This window comes from Gossypium hirsutum, chromosome A05 (genome assembly GCF_007990345.1).
Source record: "Gossypium hirsutum isolate 1008001.06 chromosome A05, Gossypium_hirsutum_v2.1, whole genome shotgun sequence".
NCBI lineage: Eukaryota > Viridiplantae > Streptophyta > Magnoliopsida > Malvales > Malvaceae > Gossypium > Gossypium hirsutum.
Genome location: NC_053428.1, coordinates 47,757,442 through 47,768,443, shown reverse-complemented (window position 1 = coordinate 47,768,443; position 11,002 = coordinate 47,757,442).

The following is an 11,002-nucleotide window of genomic DNA, read 5'->3' as shown; positions in this document are numbered from 1 at the left end:
TCAGAGTGCGACATAAAAGACATATTGTCGCTTATGCGCGTAAAATTTGGGTTACTCAAATTTGGGGTGTGATAGTAGACTTTGCCACTTTGTAGTCCACCAACACCTTCATGTTATATCGCTTGATAGGAAATACACAGCCTGCCTTATTTTGAACTGTTACCCTATGAACAACTCTCCAAAATTTGAATCTACCTCCAAGTGGTGAGCAGGTATTATAACTAAATACTCGAGGAATCAGGTGCAAGCATCGCATCAAGGTTTACACTCAAAATGTCATCCCTAGGATCGTTCCTTATAACTATACCATGACTTGGGTTCACGACTGAAGGAAGGTGTACATCTTGACCCCTCTTTGCGCCTTCATCGTCAATATCTTTGAGACCTCATCCAGATTGGAATAATTGTATTCTTCACCATCATGGTGAGAACCATAATCATTATCGGACCCTTCTTCACCATCTGCGTTAGTGACTTTCACCTCTGGATGTATCTTTAGACGGGGACCCCAAATAAGGTTGTTATACGAAATCTCACCATAGTTTGGATTTTTGGGCCTTTGCAATGTCCTTCCACATCCTAACTGATCTTTCCATCTGACATTAAGACCAAAGTCAAACCAGACATTTTGACTTATTAGAGTGACAATTTAAACGGGATTGGGATCGACTAACTCAGGGAATAACTCAACTAGTACTAGGTTGTCAATCCCAGTTGGGCAATACATTGAGATCATAGTGCCCAGGTCATCATCATCTACAAGTTTCATCTCCATAAATTTTCACGGATCTAAGGAAACTAGAAACATATATAATAATCTTGACATTATATTTCCACAACAGAGAGCTATTTTCGCACTAATATTTCATTTCTGTTCTTTTAGCATTACAGTCTTATTGAATCTCATCCCTACTTTTTAGCAAGTTAGAAATACACATCCTTCTCTAGTATTTTGTAAAATTGATCTATTGAAAAGAACATATACAAACAACATTTGGTTACTCATCTTTAATAAAATTTGTGTTCTCTTCAACTAAACACGGATCATTCTTTTTTTTCTTTCCCTCTTAAACAGTTGAAATAACCAAAACTGACTCATATATATCCTGGTGGTCCCGGCAACAAGAAAACCTTCATCGAATCAAAATTTGACTCCCTCTCATTTCCCTGAAATTTCTTTTACAATCAAACTCTTTTACTGTCATAAATTTCTTGAAGATTAGAAATTGTTGAAGCTTTTTTTATCGTAAGAGTTTTAGGGATTTCACGATTTGGGAATAAGGTAATTTTATGATAGGTTTTAATTTTCGGGTTAAAATTATTTATTTATTTTAATCTCATATTTAATTCTTTATTTTTGACACTTCATCTATATTCTCGCACACCACATAGGCTACTTCCTTGACCAGTGCTTAACTGAAGGTCAACTGACATTTTCCATTAAAATTGGGCTAATTTGTGAAAAACTTATAATGTTGAGGACATTAATTCAAAAAAAAAGAGAGGTCAAAGGCATAAAAATGAAAAACCATAAATGTTGAAGGTATTTTTGATAATTATGCCTTTTAAAAACTTTAACTTTTTTGGGAAACTTCGAAAGATTCTACTAGTTTTTCTGTTGATTATCTAGTTCATGGGTGATTTTGAAGAAATCCTTACTTGGGTAAGTCTCCATTGTTCTTCCTTGTGTTGTATTAATCATTTCTTTATTGTACTACTTTGTTCTTCTTCAGTTGCATTGTGTTCTGGTCGTGTTGTTGTCGTTTCTTTTATTGTTTTGAGTTGGGTTTTTCTACCGTTATTGTCTCGTTTTTATTTTATGTTATAATTTTTGTGTTTTTTGTTTATTTTTTAGATAACATGGTTGATAAAAGGAAAATAGGTTGACTAGCAGCTTTAGGAAATCTAACAGTGAAGTTGTGGGTACCTTGTGGGTATTTAAGATCACAGTGGTAGAGATGAAAAGTATGCTAAGAATTAGGGGAACCCAAGCTCCCTATTTCATGTATGAATTTTTTGTGCTACTGCTATCCACTAATTGACTAATATGGAATTCAATGGGCAGGGATTTAACTTGCCTCTATATGTTTTTGAGGCAGGTTTCCACTTATCCTTACACTCGTGGTTCGTTGCTATCTTGAATGATTTTGGGATTGTTCTTGGATAATTGGTGGGGTATTCCTAGTAGATATTATTGGCTTTCTTCTTAGACTAACGTATAAGGGGTGAGCTTCTAATTCCTAGTAGATATTCCAATGCTTTTATATATTTACTACCTTCAAGAAGCTATATAGGTTTGCTTTTACAAATATTGATAGAAACTTAGGGATGTGTTACTTTGTTGCAAAGATACGTGATTAGGGGTTTTTAGCTAGTGCCACAAATGAAGAGGGTTTAATTGATAATTTTCATTTCAATTTTATGATTTTTGTAGACACGATTGCTATTGAAGAGAGGGACAAATTCTTTTATTCCAATAATAGTTCTCGAATCTTCTGATGATAAAGGGATAACTCCTTTAGTCCCAAAAAAAGGGATTAATGTTGTGGCTCCCTCTCTTAATTTGAGAGGTTAATTTTGCTTTCCTTTAGGTTTGGGTTTTTTTATATCTTCTTTTTTCTTTTATATTATTTCTTAACAAAAATAGAAAAAGGATAAAGTTTAATGAAAAATGCTGAATCACATGTGATAATTTATGTATATTCCATGCAGCCAAATAATTAAAAGTTGTACACATAGCAATTCATTGTTTCCAAGTTAACAAGCTTCTTGATTTGTGTTAAACCCATAGTATTAAATTGTGGATGCAGAGCCTGTTGTGGTTGCGGATGCTGTGGACGTTATGTAACACAAAATAGTTGTTACGGACGTGATTTTTTTTTCAAAAATCACAATGTTTCAAAAATATTATATTTATACATTTTACAATCATATTTTATTATTCTAATATTAATGATACTCTTTTATGTGTTTATAAAAATCTAATTTTATAAATAAAAATTCATTAAAAACAAATATGAACCATACAAACATTATCACACTAAATCATGAATAATAACCATAATTTTAATAAACAACATATAAATTATCTCATATTTTGACATGAAAAGTTAATTTTACATCAACTTAAAAAAGAAAAATAACAACATACAAATATAAAAACTCCATTTGTTATATAATTCACCACCATACTAAATGATGTGAAGATCTAAATCATCTCTATTTTCATCACTCCCTTGGTTTCAATCACCTCCCATTCCATGTGAAAAAGGCATCACACTGTATGCAAAATGTGCAGGGATAGAACCATGAGATGCATCAGTGGTAGGAAACATGTGATGAAGTAAATGATAACCAAAAGATCCATAGCTTGAATTATGTCCAAAGTAAGGTGGATAAAATGCATTTGGTTGGTAGGAATGAGAACTCTGAGATGATGATTCACTAATTTCATTCTCATTTGTAGTTAAACTACGTGATGATGAGCCTGTAAATGAATCATGAAAGTTCTCTCTCATCCTCCCATGAGTTCTATCATTTCTACCTCTTCTATGTTGTAAATGAATATATGCATTTGTTTCATACAAACTTTAATCAACAGCATAATGATATCTAGCTATACCTTGGCCTCCATAAAATGTGCCAGAATACATGTGCTCAAGTTCTCTTTGGCATGCATTTTCATTATTTCCACTAGGACCATCACCATCACCACCACTTGATGTCAATAGTTGAACACTTTCCTTATTAGATTGAGCAAGTGAAATGTCATCCATATCGTCGCCTTGAGTTTATTCATCGACATTTTATTCATCGGTTTCATTCAGTAACTCTTCAAGCAACCATGAAAAATTGGGTTCACTATTAAGCGTAGAATCCTCTCTTTTCTAATGGATCATCCTCTTCAAAAATATTATCGAGATTGATTGGATTAAATCCCATTTCTAACTCTTTTACACTTTTTCTTTTCATGTGTCTTAGCTTCAACTTCATATTATAATGGACATAAACTAATTTTTGAAGCTTTTTATGCATGAGCCTGTTACTCTTCTTTGTGTGGATCAAACTAAATGTACTCCAGTTGTAACAACCCCTTTTTAGTGAAATCGAAATAGTGGTTTTGAGACCACAAATCTGAAGTTAGAAGAAATTTTATTTTAAAATTATTTTATAGTCTATAGTATGATAGAAATATCGTATGCAATTTTTGTTAAGAAATTTTACTGTTTACATGTTTAATGTGATAAAAAGGACCAAACTGCATAAAGTGCAAAAGTTGAATTCTAGTAGCTAAAAGTATCAAATAGCTATGGAATTTAAAATTTAAGGTCCTTATATGGAAAATAAACCATTTATAAGAGTTAGTAGATAAGGATGATTATTCATCATTGGAAATTAAGAAATTATTAAGGTTAATTTTGTAAAGATGATAAAATAATGATGATAAATGAAATAAATAATTAAATTATTATCATTTTTATCATCTTTCCTAAAACAAAAACATGGAAACCCTAGCCATGGAAACTTAGGTTCAAGCAAGCTTATTTTGCCTAATTAGGTGAGTATTCTTGTCTCATTTTTAATGATTTTTATGTTTCCGAGATCGTAATAACTTAATCTAGCTATCTCGGGGATTAATTTGCAAAACTATTAAAGTATTAGAGTTTTTTCATGAATGAGTATAGTTGAATTTTGAAGTTTTATGGTAGAAAATGAAAGGTTGTTGTTAGATAAATAACTTTTGTACGGAGAATTTTGATGAATTTATCAATTAGGGACTAAATTGAAAAGATGAAAAATTTATGGAAAAATTCTAAATTTTGTGAAATACATGGGTTGCTATTAATATGAATGAAAATCAGCTAGGCTTGGAATAAGGATTAAATTTTATGAATTTTATTTTCCAAGCTTAAGGATAAAATCGTAATTAATTAAAAGTGTAGGGGCAAAATAGTAATTTTACCAAAGATGTGTGTTGGATTGAATTGAATATGAATTGAATTAAATTGAGTTAAATTCATTCATATATAGATCCAGATAAACCTAATACCGAGTTAGATCGAGGAAAAGAAAAAGTATCGGATTAATAGCCTACGAAATTACGAACACTTGTCGAGGTAAGTTCGTGTAACTAAATTTTATATTTGTATGATTTGAATTGAATATTGTTGTGTATGTGATTTGTATAAATTTCCATGTGTGTTATTGATCACATATCTGACAAGTACAAAGTCTCGTTTGAACCTTAGAAATTTGATGGATACAAATGACATGTCATTAGGGTTCCCAGATTGGTTGTGGTCCTACATGTGTTGCAGACACACCACAGCTCTTATGAGCATCCCAATATTTGGCTCTCACGAGCTTCTCAATTAATGGCTCTCTTGAGCTTCCTGATTTATGACTCGTATGAGCTTCTTGATATACAGCTCAGTTGAGCTACCTCGTTATACAGCTTACATGAGCTTCTCGTTACATGGCTCCAAAGAGCTTCCCATTTACATGTTCGTATGGGCATACCTGTATATGAATTGACGAATTACAAATTTGTACACCTCGTGTGTACTACCCTTATATCTAATGATATTTTAAATGGTTCAGCGAGCAAAGTTCTGATATGAGACATTCTGAGTTTGAAATGAACTATTACTGTTATATACTTAGAAATACATGGAAATGACATTACATGATATATTGAAACATGAGAGGGATGATACATGTATGTGAAACTTGCCTAGTGATTATGTACATCCATGTTTATTGGTTATTGAAAGTGTTACCTGGCTAACATGTTGAAGATATGTGTTTAGGCTTTGGCCAAAATAATTTGGATAAGTTTTGTATGCTTACCTTAAATGCAATTGAATGGTAAGTTAATTTCCATGTTATATGAATTTACTAAGCTTAAATGCTTACTCTATTTTATTTCCCATGTTTTATAGTAAATTAGAAGCTCATTTTGGTTGGAAGCTGGTTAGAGTAGATTCACACGATCCAACAGCCCATTTCGGTATAAATAGTAAACTAATTTTGGTTATAATGGCATGTATAGGTTAATTTGGCCAATGTTGGCATATAAACATTTTGTTGAGATTATTCATTTGTATGGCTTGTATTTGGTATATATATACATGGCCTTGTCATGTTTGCATACATGAGTATTTGGTTAATTTGGTATGTATGGATTCTTGGATATATGTGATGTTATATCATGTATAAAATTTGGCTTTGGCTTGGTTGAATGCCTTGATATAGATTGTTGATGTCCAAAATGTTTGGTTAGGTTGTTGGCAAATTGGGTGAGAAATGTGGCTTGGAAATGGCCTATTTTTGTCCACATGGGAGTGTGTCTTAACCGTGTGTGACACATGGCCAGGTGAATAACTGTGTGTCCTTTATATATTTTAATTTGCAAAACAGAATGCTCACACGGCCTAGCACACGGGCGTGTGGCTTGGCCGTGTGACCCAAGTCAAAGAGCTCATAAGTTTGGAAACGAGCTGAGACACAGCCATGTGTCCCTATTTCGAATGCCCACACGGCCTGAGACAAAGGCGTGTCTCTTGATCGTGTGAGACACACGACCTGGCCACATGGGCGTGTGTCCCCTGCACCTTTGAAAAATTTTAATATTTTTTAAAAATTCTTTGAGTGCCCAATTTAGTCTCGACTTGTTTCTAATGTGCATTTTGGGCCTCGAAGGCTCACATAAGGGACATTATCCTTGATTTCGATTGGTTTCTGATATGAATGCTATATTGTAACAGCTCGATTTTAGATAAATCAAAATAGTGGTTTCAGAACTACAAATCTGATGTCAAAAAATTATTTTAATATTATTTTTTGTGTTTACAGCATGATAGCATGTATGTGTGAAAATTTTGTGAGCTAATTTTATCGTTTAATAGCTCAATTTGAGAAAAATGATCAAATCGCGTAAAATGAAAAAGTTGCATTCTATTTGTTAAAGGTGTCAATTGGCTGGCCTTAAATGGTAATTAGACCATTTTAGATGTTAATGGACATTAATGGACATCCATTATATGATTTTATATGTTTATTATTAAGGTTAATATAGTAATTCATTAATAAAGGTTAATATAATAAAAACAAAAGAAATTTTGTCCATATTTTCTTCTTATGACCCAATTTTGAAGAAGAAAAAAAGCCATTGATGAACACTTAGGGTTTGAGACACATTAGGCTTGATTAAGGTATGGTTTGAGCTCAGTTTTTTTATGATTTTTACGTTTTTGAGATCGTTGCTTTGTATTCTAGCTAGCCCGTACCTTAGATTTTGAATTTTTTAAAGGTTTAGCAAGTTTCTGTTGTTGAATGCTTGAGTTATTTGATGTTTAATGTTGAAATATGAAAGATTGATGCTAGATTTTAATGTTTTGTAAAGTGATTTTTGACAAAAATGTCAAAAAGGGATTAATTTGTGAAATATGTAAATTAAGGGGTTGAAATGTGGAATAAATGAAAGTTATGGGCTGCTAGGGGTCCCTATGAAATTCAGCTAGCATGTATTTGGTTTGAATTGTGTGAATTTTGTATATTTGTGAAATAGGGACTAAATTGTAAAAATGTGAAATTTTAAGGGCTAAAGTGTGCCTAAATATGTGCTTGTGGATTCAATTGAATGAATCAATGAATAAATGAGTTAATTTTGAATTCATATAGATCAAGAAAAAAATAATTCAGATTTAGATTGGAGGAAAATCAAGGTTTTCGAGTAGTTGACCCGATACAACAATTTTGAATATGAGGTAAATTCGTATAAATGAACTTAAATGTGTATCTATTTATTGAATGGATGAAATTGAGATAGTATTTGTTTTTCTATTGGATGAATATTGAGATATTAAATGAAATGTACAAGTTGAGTAAGGCAAGTTGCCGAATAAGACCATAGCCAAGCTATGATAATCGAATAATAAGACCATAACTGGGTTATGGCATGTGAATGAAAGACCACGGCAGGGCCTTGGCAATGTATATGAAAGACCATAGTTGGACTATGGCATCAGAAAATCGATGAATTTGTATCGTAAGTACTTATAAACCGAAGCGGTTTGATAAGAGTATTGATAAGAAATAGAAAGGTTTCGGTATAGGTATGTACAGAAAACTATTCAAGTATTGAAATAGATGCAGTTGAGAACTCATGAATGAGGATATGAATAAATTTTATGTTAGCTCATGAATTGATGCTTTAGATGTTGATGATATTATCTATTTTGAATTGTTATATGAATGTTGTGTTTATTTCATGTTCACATATGAACTTACTAAGTTTTAAAGCTTACTTTGTTTAATTTTAAATGTTTTATAGTTTTACGAAGCTAGCTTGGATCCAGGAATTGTCAGAGACTTCATCGCACTATCAAACACCTAAGTTGGTACTTTTGAGTTGTGTATATATGGTATATGGCATGTATAGGCTAGTTGTGATACTTTGGTTATAAATATAGCCATGAGAGTTGGCTTTCAAATGTATATGTTTTGGTTGTGCAAATAGCCATGAGTGATGGCTTATTTTGGCATGTTTGGTATGAAAATATTTATGGTTTTATAATTCCAAATGGTTAATTGAATTATAGAGTTTAATGCTTATGAAATACATTTGGTGAAGTATGATTTTAGAAGTTGAGTTGATAAGTATTTGAATAAGTATTTGGTATTGACATGATTATTGAATTTAGTTGAAATGAATATGGTATGGTTATGTATTGGTTAATGAACTTTGGCTGTATATTTGTGACTTAAAATTATACCTTATGAGATTGTGTAGGTATGTGTAGAAAGGGTGACAAATTGGCTTTGCAAATGGCCTATTTTTGTCCACACGTGTAACAACCTAAAGTTTATGGGTATCAGAAAAATTAAATTTTCGGGTCATTATTTCCGCAAAATGAATTCGTAAATATTAATTAGAAATATTTACGAAGTTAGTAGTGTGGTTAATTAGATTTTGGTTAAGTGAATTAGTTTGAATTAAGGCTAATTTAGTGAAAGGACTAGATTGAATAAAGGGTAAAAGTTAAATTGTAGAATAAAGAAAAGTCAAAGGATTAAATTAGCAATTAAACGAATTGAGGACAAATGTGTATAAAGTATAATACATATATATGTAATAAAAGTATATGTTTACTTATATTAAAAGTAAATAATAATAATTATTAAAATTTAATAATAATATAATATAATAGTTAAAATAAATAAAGAAAATAAAACGAAATAAAATAAAGAAAAAGGAAAGAAAGGAGGATGAAACAGAACAGGGAAAGAAAGAAAGAAAAAGGGAAAGAAAAAGAAAGGAAAAATAGAGTTTTGGGGATTGAAGCTTAATTGGTAAGTCAATTTAGTCCATTTTCTTGTAATTTTGATGTTTTTGGAATCCTAGAACAAAGCTCTACTTGAATTATGTTAAAATTTAGGAAGTTAGTGAATTTTTAGATGTTGATTAAGTTGAACTATTTAGTAAATTATGAGATAAAGTGATAAAAATTCAAGTTAGAATTGGGAGAAGGATTGAATTGTAAAAAGAGAAATAAGTTTTGACATAATAGGGATTAAATTGAAAGAAATTTAGAATTGATATTTTATATTGAATATTAAGAACTGAAACTTGTTTAAAGTAAGTATTAAGTGAAAATATGAGATTTATTTGAAGAGAAAGAATAGTTATGGTGGAATGACTAAATTGGAATTTATGTAAAAGTTACATGGAAAATAGAAGAGTGTGTTATTAAATGATATGTATTGATGATTTTAAAAGTTAATATTTTTCGTAGCTAACATAACACCGGAAACGTCATCAAAGAAGGGAAAAGAGAAAGTGAACGAAGATAACGAAAAAACTCGAGAATTACGGTTTGTATTTCTATAAACTAAGCTTTTAAGTTAAATGTTGTATGTATTGCTTTATCATGTATGGTAAGTAAATTAAATGTAAGTATTGTTAAATTTGAAATGTATTAACTGTTATACAAAAATTTGAAAGTGAAAACCCTATTAACAGTGTTGGGCTAGTCGGATATAGTTGGCATGCCATAGGATTGGAAATGTTCAGGGATATTCCGACTGTGTCGATGAGGCACTGTAAATGCCTACTACTATTACTGTTTCGGATTCGTTCTGATGTGGTACTCTGTGTACCGCTACTGCTACTGCTACTGTTACTATTACTATTACTGTTACGGTGTATTCCGGCTTTGGCTGATGAAACACTATATACTATCCCGGTGTGTGAGTTGGATTCGTGTATCTGTTAAGGTTCGAGTTATGTTAATAGGGGTAATTTAATGTAATGAATTATTGAATGATTGTGCCATTGTACTGAAAATCGACTGTTTCTGACTGATATCATTGAACTGAACGTTTCATTAAAAAAGAACTTTAAATATAACTAGTGCCAATAGATTTGAATTAAGTAACTTAAATGCATTTTGATGTTAATATTTGTTTAAGAGTTAGTTTATAGAAATACAACTGAGTGCATACTCAGCGTACGGTTTGTTTTCCGTGCGCAGGATTAGGTACAAAAGAAAGCTAAGGACTCAGCTTCCAAGCCAATCCCGGACTTAAAGTGGTGAAATACTTTTCTTTTGGTAAAATGGCTTGTACCTAAGTTGTTAAGATGTTATTTTGTAAATGATAGTGAATGAACATGAAAGATGTTGAAGCATGGTATAAAATATACATATTTTGGAAGTTAAATTTCATGAATTTGATTAGTATGATAATGTAGTATAATTTTGATATGAATTATGGTACCAATGAGGTTACATTGGTTGGATAATTTATTGTTTAATTGGATATGTATTAAGTGTGTTTAATCGAGTTTCGGCTGAGTTAAAAACTGAAGAAATTATTAGCTTGAAGCTTAAGTTATGTAGGGTTCGTAAACTTGAGGCAAAATGGCTCATTTTGAGTCTACATGGCCTGGCACACGGGCGTGTGATCAGACCGTGTGTGATACACGGTAAGACCATGGGCG